The 18,302-nt window shown below is 41.3% G+C and overlaps 1 protein-coding gene across 6 annotated transcripts in view; it reads right to left on the reverse strand.

Moving 5' to 3' along the window:
• APBA1 (amyloid beta precursor protein binding family A member 1) overlaps nt 1–18,302 on the reverse strand; it is a 213,909-nt gene that overhangs the window by 176,904 nt on the left and 18,703 nt on the right. The window contains exon 2 of one of the 6 annotated variants that reach the window (XM_089691052.1): nt 14,708–14,833. The exons of the other annotated variants lie outside the window; for them this stretch is intronic. The gene's annotated coding sequence lies outside the window, so the exon portion shown is untranslated. The remainder of the gene's footprint in view (nt 1–14,707; nt 14,834–18,302) is intronic. 6 annotated transcript variants of the gene reach the window in all.

An 18,302-nucleotide genomic window follows, 5' to 3' on the forward strand; every position in this document is an offset into this window, starting at 1 on the left:
GTACCAGCTTGGCACCGCTGAACTCAGAGCAGAAGGAGGGCAGGAGACACTGTGGGTCCACAGGGGGAGCGGGGAAGGGAAGGAGAGAGGGATAAGCTGTGAAGTGGGGGAGATTTGTGATGTGAGGGGGGGAGCTGTAGTACTGGGGGGCTGTGATGTGAGGGGAACTGTGATGTTAGAGGGGGAGCTGTGATACGGGCAGCTGTGATGTGGGGGGTTGTGATTGCAAGGGGGACTGTGATGTCAAGGAAAGACTGATGTGAAGGGGGGCTGTGATGTAAGTGGGGCTACAATGTTGGGGGGCTCTGAAGTGAGAGGGTGTTGTGATGTACGGGGGGCTATGATTGGAAAGGGGGGGGCTGAAGACATTAATGTAAAGGGGGCTGTGATGTGAAAGACCTGAGTAATAGAAGAAAAATGAGTTTCGGACCTCTGCAGAAAGAAAATATGTTACCAACCGGACCCCTGTGAACTTTAATTCAGTACCTCTGGTATAGGGGTTTGTTCACGTGCGACAGGCACTGCCACTCCTCTGAAATGTGATGCATGCTCAAACCGCTTTTCAGAGATGCTTGACAGGCGGTGAGGTGGTGATATGTCACCCCCTCACTGCCCGATTTAACCTGGTAACTGGCCATACTACCACTCCACAAATTGCATGCACTGTGTGCGGCTGTAGTGCAGTTCCTGCGCTGCCCTACAGAACTGTATTAGTCCAATTCAGCAGTGACACTGTCTGCTGAAAGTGACATGCGGTTTACATTTTGCCGTGAAGCACAGCATGTATATAGCCAATGGAAGCTATATGTTACCGTTTAGATGGTGGTTGAGGAGCAGCAACACCGCGACTCAAGCCCTATCCGGTATTTTTCTGTAGGGATGGAGCTTGCTAAAGCTTGTATTGTAGTCTGATAAAAGGCTGTTTAAAGCTACAGGCAGCATGCCCATTGAAATCCATATTACGTATTTTCATAGTGGAATCCAAAGGATGCTTTAAAACGATTCAAGAAAGCTGCCCATTAAACATTGTACAAATGCTTGCTGAAGCTTCCAAGACGAGCATTGAAATGCGAAGATTAAACAATGGCCAGGCTTTCGGAGCCTTCCATAGGAATAAGGTTTCCCTATTTAAACATTTGTCATCGGAGCTTTAATAGCCCAATGATGACTAATACGACTTGTATTTAGCATAATGCAAGATTAACACATTCATTAGCTCCATGTCACAATATTTTCCAACCCTTTGCATACTGCCGTTCCCAATTGCTCCTGAGAAACATGATTCTTCCAGCACAAAATGAAAGGCGCAAAGTGCTCATTATTTATAAATTTGCAGCAAGAATCAACTGAACTAATTACATGGTTTTTTTTTTGCCCCCACAAAAGACTGATGATTTCTCCGTGTTCCTCATTAGTACCACTATAAAAAAAAAACAAAAAACAAAAAACAAAAAAAAACCACAACATTCCCTCCCCACTGTTGCCACTAACTTGATAAATTCTGTGAGAACATTCTTCACTGGCCTGCCTATATGGAACAGATTAGGTAGTAATACCTGTGAGACAAATGAACACACTAAGGTTTTATCCGTCATTTTACACCTAAAGCAAAATTCAAGATTATTTATTAGTGTATTTTCAGCATCAGCGCTGCTTAAATTGTTCAAAAAGAAGATGTAGGTGACGCCAAAGCAAAATGCCTGCTAAATCTTTTACCGCTAAAATCATCATCCTATTAAGGTTCATATTTACTTGCCTCCAACTAGCGTTGCTTCGAGGGTCCCTTCATATTTCCTATGTACATTAATGCACAAGGTTTTGTGTTCCACTTTTCAATGGGCTGCCAGTGGACCTCAATGTATGAAAAACCACACCGCTTGTATTTTCGACAACATAATGTATAGCTCTAGAGCAGAGGCAATGGCAGCTATGAATCAATAGACACACAGAGTGGGGCTCTGGGGTGAGCATGCACAATTGCCCCCATAGCATGCGGCTTACTATGGGGGCACTCAGGCAGGTAGAGGGGCCAGGAGTGCTGCAGAGAACTCAAGAAGAGGAGGATCTCTGCTGATCTGTGCAAAACTATTGGACAGACCAGGTAAGCATTATTTTCAAAAATTAAAACCTGAGCCTTCAATATCACTTTAAATAACCCTATACAAATGCCCATCTTACTGAAGCCACAGCAATGTGACAATCCTTCCCTCTTCATTTGTTTACTTCCTGGGGTCCTTCTTCTGATGTTCACATCACTGCCTGCATGATTTCGGCACTTCCTTTTGGTGGCTCAGACACTTGCAGTGGCCGGGTCCTCTCTCATAGGCTCCAGAGGCAGGAGAACTCACGGAGGCAGTAAGGAGACCAGTGACCAAGAAGGTAACCAGGGAGAAATGTCTGGTTCCCAGAGCAGGAAGTTAGCTTGACTCATAGAATAAACTGTGACTTTCATCCATTAAATTTGATACATTACATTTCAGGATGGCTTAAAGAGGAGTTTGGAATCAACACCGAGGAGTAAAAGGGATTGATGCACAATGCACCATTTAAAATTTTACTTTTCCTGGAGTTTGTTTGATTTTCTAATGGTTAATGGGGTCATATCGATGTTTGTTTTCGACCACAAAGATGTGAAAATTGGGAGAATGGAAAATTATTTTTGAACTGATTTCTAACAGAGAATATGCTTTTCATTTGGGAAAGTGCATTCACTCCAAAATAAAAAAAGTTAAAATCAAACTTTAAGGTATTTTGAAGGTCATGCATCATGATACTGAATGTACTTATAAGAATTTTCATCCAAGTGTTTGTGTGAATGTTCATTTGAAAATGCACTAGTATATGGACAGCATAAGGCTGGCTTCAGAACGTGTTTTGCTGCAACATGTGGCATATTGCACAGTTTACTATGCAACACATGTTATGCACAGGTACAGTATATGTGCGTTGTGCTGCAGTGCCATTCTAAATAGCACTCTAAGGCTCCATGTACACGGGACGTTTGGAAAACAGTTCTGAACGATGGAAACTGACTGCTGGAAACCGTAGGTTAAAAAAAATGTCTGCTAGCCACGTTTGCATACCGCGTTTAGAAGCGTTTTTTTAAACATATCAGGAGACATTCCAAAATGCCCAGAATGCACTGAAAAACAGTAAAATATTAAACTATTTCAGACATTTTGAGGGGAATAGAGAGAGCAGTATGTGTTGAGATGACCGGTTGTTTCTGGTTGTATTCACTATGGATCCCATCATGAGCATAATACAGCACGTTCTACCATTTTTTCCTTCACGCAAAACCTGGAACTGACTGCGCTGGTGTATCGGGTCCATTTGAGTACACGGAAAACACTTTGCATGCATTTCTGATGATGAAAAAAGGCTCTGGACAGCATTTGGATATGGAACAGTTTATAAACATTTGTGTTTTAGAAGCGTTTTTTTAAAAGCGGTTAGCCACGTTTAGCATTTGAAACACTGATAAAGTCTACTCCTGAACGCAAGTTTGGAGCGTTCAAAAAAATGACTGTAAACTCAACTGCCTGTAAATGACAGTGTACACGGACACATAGGAAAACATTAGGGAGAGTTCAGGGGCTGCTGAAAAAAAGAAACGCAGAAAAGCTCCTGAACGTGAGTTTATTAGCTGCAGTGTACATGAACCCTAAGACACAGGGGTTGATTTAACTGGAGAGTACAAAATCTGGTGAAGCTCTGCCTAGAAACCAATCCGCTTCTAACTTGAGCTTGTTCAAATTACCTTTGACAATATAACTCGGAAGCTGATTGGTTGCTATGCAGAGCTGCACCAGATTTCGCAACTGCACTGCAACACAATGCACATACCATGCGTTGTGGGGCACTGCATTGGCAAAATTGTGCAGATACATTTTTTCAAATGTGAAGGCACACTGCACTAAAACAAAAAGGCATTGAAGTGCATGCATGGTGGGACTCACAGTTGTAAAAGGGATCTAAATCTTTGGTTTACACTGGAAGACTAGATTGCCTTTTACCTTTGGATTGTTTAATAGTCAAAAAAAGGTTTAAAACAAGATCGGGAAACTCTGATACTATGAGCTGTCAAAATGGATTGTAACAATTAATAGTTGCATTAAACCCAAAAGCAAACATTTATTATAGTGCAGCTTACCAATTCTTAGATGTGATGGCTGCCTTAATTTTCTTTTTTTAAGCTTTCTTGCTCCTATTTTCATCTGGTGATCCAGCCAGTAAGTCTTTTCGCTTTTAAAAAGAACTAGCACTTTTGTGGCTATAGCAGAGGGATTATACAAACCATTGACCACTGACAGGGGTGTTTACAACAATCAGCTGTTATATATGAAAAACCTTTATTATCCCACCCCCCCCCCACCCCTCAAAAAAATAAATAAAAACTGCTGTAACTGCTTTTAAAGTGTGAGCTGGGGTTTGTCTTCAATTTATTAGTATATTTAAATCTGCTAGTACAGCTAAGACCCCCTCTCCCCCTTCCCCCAGACTCACAATGCTGCTGTCCAAAAATGCCCCCTGTGCCCATACATCAAAAGTGGAGGCATTCTAATACAGGAGGTGTGTTATTGGTCAGATCATCAGGTAAAAAGAAAAAAGGGGAAAAAGCTTTAAAAAAAAAAAAAAAAAAGAGGAAAAAAGAAAAAAAACGAATGCAGCCACTGCATCTAATGACTAGCAAGCTGCAATATATTACATTGCTGCCTTTGGGTTTAATATTGCTTTAACTAGCTAAAAAACAACAATATACATTACGTATGAGAAAACAAAAAATGAAAGTGAACATGTAATCACTGATTAGTAGCCTAAAAAATGATGAGAAATAGGTTTTGGATAATAAGGGTATTATGCAAAAGATATCATTTCTATCACAGGGTATGGAATTGCTTAATGTACTCAAATGTCATTTCCATTCTGCAATGCTAAAATAAAAAAATAAAAAAAAGCTGCACATACATTCAGTTGAAATATACAATGGTATTACAATATGCAAGTATTGTAATATAATAAGTGTGTTTTGTCTAAGTCTTGAATACGAGAAAAGGGGGGGGAGCTTTATAATGAATAGTAAAAATAATTAATATCAATAAACAGTTTTAAAAATAGTTATACAAAATATATTTGAAATCAAAATATGTATTTAGTTTTGGCAATAACATGGTGTGGGTGAATTTCTGCCAGTCACAGGCTGTGCCACACACCCTCCAGCCTGTGCCTTAGAATAATAGGGAGGTGCAGCCTCCATCAATCAAGATGCAATATGCCACCTCCATTGTGTTTTAGTGGGCATGGAGGAGAGAAACAGTGGGCTGTCATTTACCACTGTGTACATGTGTGACTCTATAGTCAAAAGAGCAGTTTCGATTAGATAGGGAGAAAATGCTCAGCAAAAAAATTCACTGACGCTTATGCAAAAATCATAGTGTATTGTTAATATTGCAGAGTTTCCTCTCTGTACAAAAAGGAGGTGGTGGCAGTGTGAAGGGTTAATTGCGTAATTAACCTGGCCCAGTAACAATCGCTCCCAGGCTGCAAGTACACAGATTGTGGTCCCTTTAACGTAACAAACCAAACGCAAGCACGATGCGCATTTGAAGTGTGTTTCTGAAACACATGGTAAAGTGAGCATTTTTTGTGCTGTTTGCCATGCGTTTGGAAACGCACAGATGAATGGAGCTTATTGTTCTTGTGTAAACACAATTTCACTTTCAGGCCCCATTCACGCCTAGCGTAGTGAGAACGTGCTTTTATTTGGCTTGTTTTTCCTGCGACATGCATAGGGTTGCCTTACATGTGGCAAAGTAGTTTGTCACGGTATAGGGGCCCCTGCCAATTACTGATTTCATTTAATCCCCTAATTCCCTGTACCAAACATCCCTCAGATTCTCTCTCTGTATGTTCTCCGTGTCACTCTGCCAAATGACCAAATTCAATTGTTGTGGCTTCCCCCCCTCCCAGCCAGCTTGCTGTATGTCCCAAGTTGCCCTCCATAATTCCTGACACCTGCCCCACTGATATCCCCAGGGGGGTCTGGTGTCATCCTGGCCATCATTGTGTCCCCTGTCACCAGCTCAATTCATCCCTGAGGTCTAGTGTTCCCCCCCCCTCCACCTCTCATTCTGCCGCAGTGGGATGAGAGGTGGGACTTTCACCACCCCTGCCCGATCTTCTCCCTCTCCGACTGGAGAAGAGAAGGTGGCGAGGTTCACACCTCTCCGCAGAGAAGTGCGAGCCTCCCGCAGGGATGTTCTGGGCTACGGCATCTCGCTGACGCCACCCCAGCCCTGTCATCCGCAGCGCGGGCACGGGAAGTTTCCACGCTTGTGAATGGCCCTGGACAAAGGCCGCGCTCATGAGAGGCGCGGCCCCTGTCCAGGGGGAATGCCTCGTTGCCAGGCAACGAGGCATGCCAGCTAACGAGGCATGCCAGCTCCGGCCCGCCCCGGTTACCTAGACAACCAGGGAGCATCCAACATCAGCTTAAGAAGCTGATGCTGGGCGCTCCGGTTGTCTGTCACCACTGCGTAGTCACCAAAGGAGCCCAGCTGCGGCGGGACCTTCGTGACTGAACTCTGCAAGCCCCCCAGCCACACGGGGACCCGCACCCAAGCCTGCCAGAGATTGCCTGCCAGTACCAGAGACCCCCAGTCCAGGGGAAGGATTGCCAGAGACCCCCCAGCATAGGGGAGAGCCTGCCAGAGATTGCCTGCCAGCGCCAGAGACCCCAGTCCAGGGGAGGGAGTGCCAGAGACCCCCCAGCATAGGGTAGAGATTGCCAGAGATTGCCTGCCAGTGCCAGAGACCCCCAGTCCAGGGGAAGGATTGTCAGAGACGCTCCAGCATAGGGGAGAGGTTGCCAGAGATAGCCTGCCAGTTCCAGAGACCCCCAATCCAGGGTAAGGATTGCCAGAGACCCCCCAGCATAGGGGAGAGCCTGCCAGAGATTGCCTGCCAGTACCAGAGACCCCCAATCCAGGGTAAGGATTGCCAGAGACCCCCCAGCATAGGGGAGAGCCTGCCAGAGATTGCCTGCCAGCACCAGAGACCCCAGTCCAGGGGAGGGAGTGCCAGAGACCCCCCAGCATAGGGGAGAGGTTGCTAGAGATTGCCTGCCAGTTGCCTGAGGACTCAGCCCAAACGGGGAGACCACACGCATGATCCGGACTCCAACAGATACCTGTGTTCCGCTTTCACCCCTGGGAGACCAGGCACCCTGTCGGATCTGTGAGTACATGCTTACCCCATTTTACCTGAACTGTGCCATAATGACCCCCCTTTGTCAGATTACAACTGCTACAAGGACGCTTCCTTGGCTCGCGGTGTTGGACTATAAGTGATTGGCCCCTCCTTGCTACCCTTTACTGGCAAATTCCCCCTCCCTGCGATTCCTTCTATTGAGTGACTGTCATCTGTGTGTCTCAATAAAGCTTTGTGCTTTTGCCATCTACTCTGAGTGTTCTGTCCTGCCTACGCTCCGTCACATAGCTCATGGGACATTTTTGCGTGCTGCAGTTTGCACGTTGTTACTGCACATTTTGCTTAATTTTTCATGTGGCAAAATGTGTGTTTGCTTCTATGTTTGGGGGTGCCATTAATTAATGGCATTGAAAGCACAACAAGTTCATTTTAGGTGTATAAAAGTGGCCACACACACACTATACAATCTGATTGTACAATTCTTAGATCTAGGGCTGTGTATTGGGAATGTTGTTCCTTGATATTGATGTGTGGTGGGAGTAATCTCCTGGAGAGGGAGAGAAGGTGCAAAGTCTGGGTTAATGAGGTCAGCTAGTGAACTCCTTCCGGTGTCTTAAATGGTTTTCCCAACCTAAAGCAGCCATACATGGGTCAAATTCCAAACGATTTTTCGATCGAAAACATTGTTTGTTCTGTAATCCGATGGTGTCACCAATGATTTCGAACATTGGTAGTTTTTCACAAATTTTCCAGCATGCCCAAGAATTTGCACAATTAGTTTACTGGGGAATGCTTTTTTTTCCTTACGCTCAATGTGTTAAACCAAAAAAATGCTAGGTGAGTAATTCTATTTTAATTCCAATGAAATGCATTTGTACCTCTGATTTATGGTAATATATTTCATGATGTTGCACACAATAAAACCATAATAAAAAAGGAGTTAAAAAAGGAAAATATTGTCCAAAACATATGTCATCTGTAGCAAGCCAGAAATAAGCAAAATTTCTATTTTATTAATCGAATGATGAACAAATCTGCTAAATAAATAAAAACAAAACAAGACAAAGTACTTTTCTAAATTCTACAGTTATGGAGTCTACAACAAATTACTGCTCTTTACATGCTATGCCCTGAGGATGGCTTGAACATGTAGAGTGCCTGCTAATTACATCAACATGGGATAGACCACAGAGTGTCTCTTTGTAATTTTCTATTGTCACTACTACTCTGCAGGCACTTTGGCGCATGAGGATTTTGAAATCCGAGTGCATCCGATACGCCACATAGGCACACTCGTGGTGGATCTTGTAATGCTTAAAGCGGAACTTCACTCTCTCAAATCAACACTGAATATTTTTAATCCTTATGCTACTAGTATTAATAAATAGGTTGAAAAGTATATCATATTTCCTTGTTATAAATTTATTTTTAATATTCCTTCAGTTGCGTTCTGGTTTCCATGCCTAGGCAAATGAGGTCATACATCCCAGGAAACTTCAGGAGGGCAGAAGCTATGCCAGCTAAGCACACCCTGCACACCCTCCTGACTGCATGCCCAAGCTAAGGGCAGATAGATTCCAGGAAATGCTACATGAATAATCTGCCTTTAGTCAAGATGGCCACAGCCAGTAATGCTAGAGGGTGTTTTGCAAAGTGATTTCCCAGCAAAATAAAACATGGCGTCATGGATGGGCGGGTGAGTTTGCTTTGGATATTAAAGTGGTTGTACAGGCTCAAGGTTTTTTTTTACCTTCATGCATTCTATGCATGAAGGTAAAAACACCTTCTGAGTGCAGCAATGCCCCCAGCCCCCTCATTACATACCTGAGCCCCATCAAGATCCAGCAATGTGCACGACAGCCTCAGCTGTCCCAGGTCTCTGCCTCCTCGTTGGCTGAGACAGCAAGTGAGAGCCATTGGCTCCTGCTGCTGTCAATCACAGCCAGTCGGCCAATGAGGAGAGAGGGGGTGGGGCCAAGCCATGGCTCAGTGTGTGAATGGACACACGGAGTAGAGGGTGCCCCCTTAGCAAGCTGCTTGCTGTGGGGGCACCCAAAAGGAGGGAGGCGCCAGCAGAGCCTACGGGGGACCCAAGAAGAGGAGGAGAATGCAGGCTGCTCTGTGCAAAACCACTGCATACAGCAGGCAAGTATAACATGTTTTTTATTTAAAAAAAAAAAAAATGAACCTTTAGAAATCGCTTTTAAAATGATTTAAATAGCGTTTTTGGTATATATTGCTCAGATGCAGTGAAGTTCCGCATTAAGCCAAACTTGAAAACCAAGCCTTGCATCTGCCTAAAGCGGTTTTTCATCTAGGCATAGCTACTGTGGCCAAAGCTACCCACAGCTTAAAGTATATGTTAATAAAAGAAAATATTATGTATGTCCCATAATTGCATCTCTCTCTTCAAAGAATAATAGGTTATTACCTTTTTTGATCTTTTAGTTAACGGTCATGTGAGTGCACAGCCTTCCATATGTTTCTTATTTGCATAACAGGGGGCGTGTCAATTCTGCAAGTGGGCGGGCCATTTGTGAGGTGGTACACAGCAGGGGTAAGTACTTCCCCCCATCTTTGTATGTTGCAAAGAATTACTTTCCCCACCTGAGTACACTGTGGTTTGACAGCAAGGCTTCAGCTGGAAGCTACTGTGAAATCAACCTAGTGGTGGTGGGCGTGTCTGTAAAACTGACCCCAGAGGTATAGGCACGCTGTGCATTGGCACAGTGCCCTGCATCTCTAATAGGGAAACAGGCCATCCCAGCATAGATCTGATTTTCTGTACTTGGTATGAGGAGTTTTAAAAAGTAAATGAGCGGGACTGGCAGGATTCACCAGGTATTTGTAATCAAATTAATAGAAATACAACAGGCTTGTATTGTATACTGTGTGTGAAACACCTACATAGCATACAAGACACATATCTGCCACAATAAATTTGGGAGCAACATACACTTTAAATTAAATACCACTTCCAGTTAAAAAGTGTATATACATACACACACACACTTGCCAAAAGTATTGGGACATCTGCCTTTACACGCACATAAACTTTAATGGCATCCCAGTAGTCTGTAGGGTTCAATATTGAGTTGGCCCACCCTTTGTAGCTATTTCAGCTTCAACTCTTTGGGGGAAGGCGGTCAACGAGGTTTAGGAGTGTTTCTATGGGAATGTTTGACCATTCTGCCAGAAGAGCATATGTGGGTCAGACACTGTCAGACACCGCCCGTAATACACATCATTTTGGAGGTTAAATGGCACTGCACATCACCCCAAAAACACCATACCAACAGTGAAGTTTGGAGGTGGGAACGTCATGGTGTGGGGCTGTTTTTCAGCATATGGTACTGGAAAACTTAATACCATTGAAAGAAGGATGAATGGAAAAATGTACAAAGACATTCTTGATAAAAATCTGCTGCCATCTACCAGGATGATGAACGTGAAACGAGGGTGGACATTTCAGAAAGACAATGATCCCAAACACAAAGCCAAGGAAACTCTCATCTCCATACAGGAGGTGTTTTGAAGCGGTCATTACCAACAAACGATTTTGAACAAAGTATTAAATAAATTTCATTTAGCGTGTTCAATACTTTTTCCCTGTGTCATTCCATTTTATTACACATAACATAATTTCTGAACATATTTGTTTGGGTTTCTTTCTATGTATGGATTGGCACGGGTTGCTACTTACGTGGTGGAAATTTCATGTCAATAGCACCTTTAGAAATATATTTACCTAGAAAAATAGTGACGTGTTCAATACTTACTTTACCCGCTGTATGTATATATTTTTCAATAATAATAATAATACTCATGATCCTCTAAACATTCTGTTACATGCTACCATGGCCACTTTCTCAGGCCAATCCAACCCCCTACCTTCTTCAGCACAGGCCTATTACCATGATAGAGGGATTAATAAATCAATATTGAAGTGATGGATGTGATGGGGTGAGTCAGAGCTGGCAACCACAAGAAGCGGTTGCTGTTTACATACTAGAGGGCCTCTGAGGTCCCAGTACACTCAGCAGGGAATAGAATGTTATGTTTAGTGTACCCTTAAAGCTGTCCAACCCCTTGTGCTGGCTCTTCTTATTGTTGGTATGTAAAACGATATCTCAGTGTCACCCAAGTACATAAAACAGCCCCGTAATGAATTACACAAAACATAGATTAAGGAAAAACAATGTGGACTTTTCTTCAAACTTCACAGCATAGCATTATATATTTACAAACAGAGTTAAATTTTTTGCCCGGAATAGCCCTTTAAGTGCAGCTGATTTTAATCTGGCTTGCATACAAATGAATTTACAATGCCATGGGTATTGTTACATGAATATTCCATGCAAAGTGATTCAATAGCAAGGTTCATTTCAATTTTCTCTCTAATTGTCTGCTTGATATCTCACTCTTCAACATATTCAAAGTACAGCACCAGCTGGGTATAATTGCTTTGATATTTGACAATGTATTTTTCCTGGTGGTAAGAAAAACAAAAAAAAGCATGGGTGTAAATGTTACAAAATGTAAGTGAAAACAAGCACACGGCCACAATACCCGAAAATTTAAATTAATCAGTTGGTACTACAATATTTTGCACCATTTTTTTTCATTCATACTGCGATTTTCGCATTGTATCCTGCAAATATGTTGTCTTGTGCAGCTAAATGTTGTCTCTACAATTGTTAAACACAAAACTTCAATAAAAAAAACAAGGTTAGAAAAACTAATATTAGTCCATTGGCTTTACACTCTTTACTGAGGTTACAGAGTCAGGTGTTAAATTACCCGATGACGTCTACATTGCAGTAAACTAGCTACCCCCTTATTAAATTATTATTCTTCCTGTGAAGAGAATGCAAACTGGACACCCCAAAAGCTGGTGTGAGAAGACACAGGGCAGCCATGTTGTTTCAAAACTCATAAGTCAGCCATGACATTTTTTTTTTTTAGTATATTAGATACAAGAGCCAGCTTACCCCACAGTCAGTGACCCCCTCCAGGGACTCAGGAATACACAATTTTCCAGCAGGACCATAAAGCCTGCTGAGCCCAGATCGGTTATTAGCAAATCTGAAAAGGACTAATTGAATGCCTTAACAGGAGGTCTGGATTGGAACACTGCAGTACATCAGAATTTGCTCATCATCTCAATGTCTGTTAACAATAAACAGCTAGAAAGGTTATCCACACTTCATAGAGTGAAATGTTTTACCATGGGCTAATCCCAATTCACTGTGGACTGCAAGGTAATTAAACCCATTAGGAATACAATGAGTCCTCATGCACACTAGTGATTTTAAAAATGCCAGTAGCATTAGCTGTATAAACTTTTTCGGAATTATTGCATTAGTGTTTAGACGTGTTTTTCTGAGGTTTTTTTTAGTGGTTTTGGGGTTTTTTTGTGTAAAGAAAAAAAAAAAAAAAAGGAACACATTTTGGCTCCAAAAAAAACACACAAAAACACTAGTTTGCAGCATTAAAGTGTTTTTACATCTAAAAAAACTCCTCTAGAAACCCACTAGTACTTTTTTTTCCCAGCCAAAAAACACTGATTAAAGCCTATTGGCTGTAGAAAAAAAAAAATGACAAAAGCCAAAAACAGCAGCTGTAAAAATATCCAGTGTGCATGAGGACTAAAAGTTAAATGTCTTACTAAACCCAGGACCCTGTATTCACTATATCTGGTCTCCCACAGTACACAGAACATGGAAATGCAATTATTTTAGTAAATATAAACTGCTAAATACCTTTTCTTATCAGCAGTATATAGCAGTCTTGTGACTTCTATCAGTGTCCAGCCAAACACTTTTTAATTTTTTAGGAGTTTTAATTCTCCCCTGATTGTCCTAGGAGGCTGCATAGCCCCTGACCCGCTTGACAGCACTGATTGGCCCTGTGCGGATTACATGCACTCTCTCTCAAAAAAAAAAAAAAAAAAAAAAACACACACCTCTAGTAATACACACCACAAACAGAGCATATGCAGATTGCCCCCTAGGCTCTGTTCTATCAGCAGATGGATTAGGGACAGTAGAAGGGGAGGATCAGAGAAGACAGGATCAAACAGCCTTTTTACACAATGCAGAGGATTAACTCCTCAGGTTCCAGAGTGAGTATAGCACGCATGCTTTACTGCATTTACAGATTGATTTTACTGCTGTGGGTTTAGTAACACTATAAATAGGGATAATTGATATCATAAAAGCCATTTAGGCCTCGTCTATCATGATAGCTCTCCTTGACATGCAAAAACGTGTATAAGTGCATGTAAATGTGTCCGCAGTCATTCTAGTGGCTGGAATTAATATTAATTCAATAAGTTTACACACGCATACACTTCCAAACACTTATGCCCATAAACACGTATAATTATGAGCCAAAACAAGCATTTTTTCCTGACAGCTTCTGATGGAAATATTCAGTGTAGATAGGAGTATTTAATGCACCCATGTGCATGCAGCCTAAAGCTTTTTCATCATCTCTAAAAATATTAATAAAAAATGATTATAAACATTAACAAAAATATTATGAATTATAAGAATTGCACCCAGGGCCTCCATACTCAAGCAAGTATATCTAACAGATTTCTATTCCAGTGCACACTTCAGTAATGTACGTGATCAGAGACAATTTAGAGGGTGAAGTGAAATCCTACATTTTAGGAAAACTACATATTGTCTTTCGTCAAAATATGTAAAGCCCTTTTTATTAAAAAGGAAATCATTTTACAACACGTACCAATTGATTAAAGTAATAGTCCACCCTTTGGAAAAAAAATGACCAAAAAAAAAAAAAAAAAAGTGCATTTACTTATTTTTGTATTTAGGCCTGCAGAGCATAGCGACTGCACTTAGCGAATGAACAGGCTCCTGCTGACTCTTCCTCTAGCCCCAGGTCCATATGGAGGTACAAACCTACTGCTATTGGGCCAGAGGAATTGATGAACTGCAAGCGTGGTGACGTCACCGCACTTGTGCTTCATTGAGATCTACAAGTCTCTCTGCCATGGTGGCAGGTGGTATTTGCAGTCTTTCTATTCATGGATCCCCATGAATGGATGACAACATGTGCGGGCAGAGCCATGCACAGCTGAAATCAAACTCAGACTGAAGGCTGCAGGGAAAAGCACCCTGTGATTAAGATAAGTAAATGGGGAATGGTTCGAGGGTGTTGGGTTGGTGAACGTAACAGATATATCCTAAATACGGGTGTAACAAGAAACATGGGTGACATAGGTAGACAATACCTTTATGTCATTATGCATTAGATGCCCCAACAGATATTTTGATAAGGAAGCAACTATTTTCATCATGGGCATTCCTTTTAGGCATTCCCAGAAAACATGAAAATGTAAGCTCACCCGGCTTAATACATTTCCAAGAAATATTACAGCTGAAATCCAGTCACCTTTGCAGTATGGCGACCACTGCACTGCAATTATTAAATAATGCCTGAAAATTGTACAAAATCAGTTTTTACTTACTTTATAACCACTTCCGAAAATTTCCTCCAAGCTGTACGAATGGTCCTACAAAACCGCTTCTCTTCACTGCTCCATCAATCACAGGCATCACCAGTATAAGCGAGGATGCTGAAGGCCTGCCACAACCTAAGGTGTCAGAAGAGGAGAAACTGGCTGCCAAGGGAGCAAGGAATAGGGTAAGCAAAACTGCTTTTTCATTTTCTGCAGACAAAAATGGTCCTGTAACCCTTGCGAATTTTGGATTTTAAATTGTAGCTTAGCTTTAAACTGTATCTATCCCCCCGCCCAAAAAAAATATTACACACACACACATTTTATATATATATATATATATATATATATATATATATATATATATATATATATATATATATATATATACACACACACACACACACACACACACACACACACACACACACACACACACACACACACACACACACACACACACACACACACACACACACACACACACATATATATATATATATATATATATATATATATATATATATATATATATATATATACATACACACATATATATACACACATACACACACACATATACATACATACACACACACACACGTATACACACACATACAGGTGAATTGGTATTGTTCTGTCACATGTTCTGTCCCCCTTTGTAATGTACAGCGCTGAGCGAACTATTGGCGCTTTATAAATACTGTATTATAATAATAATAACTCGAAAAATTAGAATATCGTGCAAAAGTTAATTTATTTCAGTAATGCAACTTAAAAGGTGAAACTAATATATGAGATAGACTCATTACATGCAAAGCAAGATAGTTCAAGCCGTGATTTGTCATAATTGTGATGATTATGGCTTACAGCTCATGAAAACCCCAATCTACTTGGGTACAACCAGACTGCGGGATTTTACATTCAATTACCGCGAACGTCTAGTATAGCCGTTAGCAATAATCACTGCCTTGAGCCGCTCCCACTGGGAGAATATAATGGCTCGGCAGAAGTACAAAACCACTATATGCAGGAACCATATAGCAGATTTACTGCTACAGAGCGGCACGGCTGAGCAAAATCACATGTATGTGTGATTTGCATTTCCATGTAGGGGGTGCGTGCATGCGCGCAGACCTACCCGCACCTCTGTTGGATATATCGATCAGCGGGACTCGGTAATCCTCGGCAAAGCTGACAGGGGAGAGACCTGTGTGTAAACAACACAGGTCTCCCGCCTGTCAGCATGGACATGCTGCTTTTTAGACAACAAAATTTTAAGACTTTCATTGGGGTATATTCATTTTGCAATGGTCTTGAATTAATTTGTTGGGAAAAATAACTTTTGTGTGTGCAGATTAACCACTTGTACTTCTACAGGGTGGCACAATCATGTAAATATACATGATTGTGCATTTCTGGGTAGGGGGCACATGCGTGCCACCCTACCCGCGCTGCTGTTGGCCCCTGACGATATCAATCACCGGGTCCGGCTGCCAATTTCCAGCTGGGACTCAGTGATTGTTGGCAAAGCTGAGAGGGGAGAGAGCTGTGTATAAACAACACAGGTCTCTCTCCTGTCAGCATGGACGTGTTTTCTACCTCTCTGCAAAGCAGAGAGATACAAAGCAGCATGTCTCCAAGTAAAACAGCACACAATGTAAAACACACACAGAGCACTTAACCCTTTGATCGCCCCAGATGTTAACCCCTTCCTGCCGAGTGTCATCAGTACAGTGTCAGTGCTTTTTATTAGCACTGATCACTGTATTGATGTCACTGGGGATGTCAGTGGCACTTAGTTCCCACCCAGTGTCAGAATGCCCACTGCAGTCCCACTATATGTCGCCGATTGCTGCTATAACTAGTATAAAAAAAATAAATAAAAATTCCAGTATAGATACCGCCATTTGCAGAAGCTATAAAACTTTCATTTAAACCAACTTACACCTATTCAGATTTTTTTTTTTTTTTTTTTTAGCAAAGACATGTAGCAGAATATATTTTGGCCTAAATTTATGAAGATTTTTTTTACATTTCTTTATTGGATATGTTTTATAGCAAAAAAATCTAAATATTGTTTTTTTTTTTAAATTGTTGGTCTTTTTTTGTTTACAGCGCAAAAAAAAAAAAAAAAACCCACACAGGTGATTAATTACCACCAAAAGAAAGCAATATTTGTGGGGAAAAAAAATGACATAAAATGTACATTTATGTACAGCGTTGCATGACCGCGCAACTGTCAGTTAAAAAAACAGCGTTGTATCGCAAAAAATGGCCTGTCAGGAAGGGGGGGTAAATCCTCTGGAGGGCAAGTGGTTAAATCAAGTATGTATTCTTAACTCAAAAATATATTCTGTGCCTCTCACCCTCCTCTAAATCCCATTTTGCTGCTGTGATTGTTTTTCCTGTTAGAGGGTGGCTATGTTCATTCTCCACAGTCCCACTGTATGTAGGAATGGAGCCATTTTCTCTTGTTGTTCACTCCCGAGATAGACTACAGACTAGGGACATGTGGGATTTGTAGTGTGCAAACCGCAGTGCAAAACTATCACAACTAACATGCATTGCTTGCTCCAAATGTTAGTGACAGGGTAAAGGAGAGGTTTGGGAGCCCATGAAGAATGTTACAAGGAGGTGGGAGGAAAAAAAAAGAAAAAAAAAAAAAACAAATTTTATGAAAAAAAAAAAAAAAAAAAAAAAGATTTCAGGGCTATTAAAGTGGAACCAAAAAAACTCTCCTATCCTTTGCAGCCAAGGAAGCTGCTATCTTAAGTTGGCCATATATGGATCGAAATTCAGCCGATCAGCAAGGACCACCCAAATTTTGATCCGTCTATGGCGTTGTCGATTGACTTCTGTTGAAAGGGAAATTCTACTGAAATTTTCATTCGATCAAAAGCTGCACCCAATTGGTTTCAGCGCAGATCAGTATATCCTAACAATGCTGTCAGAAAACAGTGCGTATTGGAAAGGATTTCTCCATATGTCTTGCGACTTTACACTCTCCGGCACTCAAGTAGCATCAAAGTCGCACTACATGAACAGAACTATACTTTTCTATTAGCAAAAAAGAAATAAGCTCCAAGGAGCAGGGCCCTCCTAACCCTCTTGTATTGAACTGTATCGTCATTGTATTTACATTGTAAAGAGCTGAGAAAACTGTTGGCACTATATAAATCCTGTATGATAAACAAAACAAAAAAAAAAATAAATAAAAAACACAAAATGCAGCAAAAACACAACACTTGTGTTATTGGTGCGGGTTCATTGAAGTCTATTACATGCAAAACACAATCTGCTACGGGAAAAAAAGTCCTTGACCATTTAAAAAAAAAAAAAAGCATCGGCTCAAAATCATAGAAATCTGAACTAGATCCATAGGAAATCATGTTAAATGGACTGTAGTGTGTTTCTGCAAGCTGGAAAACACTGAAATCTTCATAAGTGTCAACCCAGGGTCAAATGAATTTTATACACGTTGCAGATTCCTGCGCAGAAAAAAATCCACACATGATACCAGTATTGTAGTGTGAAAAGGGCACATTGAGAACAATTTATTCTGTTGTGCCCTTGCAGAATGCATGCAGAAAAAAAAAAATGT

This window comes from Staurois parvus, unplaced genomic scaffold, assembly GCF_062004578.1.
Source record: "Staurois parvus isolate SC_StPar_1 unplaced genomic scaffold, SC_StPar_1.0 ptg000549l, whole genome shotgun sequence".
In the NCBI taxonomy this organism is placed as follows: domain Eukaryota; kingdom Metazoa; phylum Chordata; class Amphibia; order Anura; family Ranidae; genus Staurois; species Staurois parvus.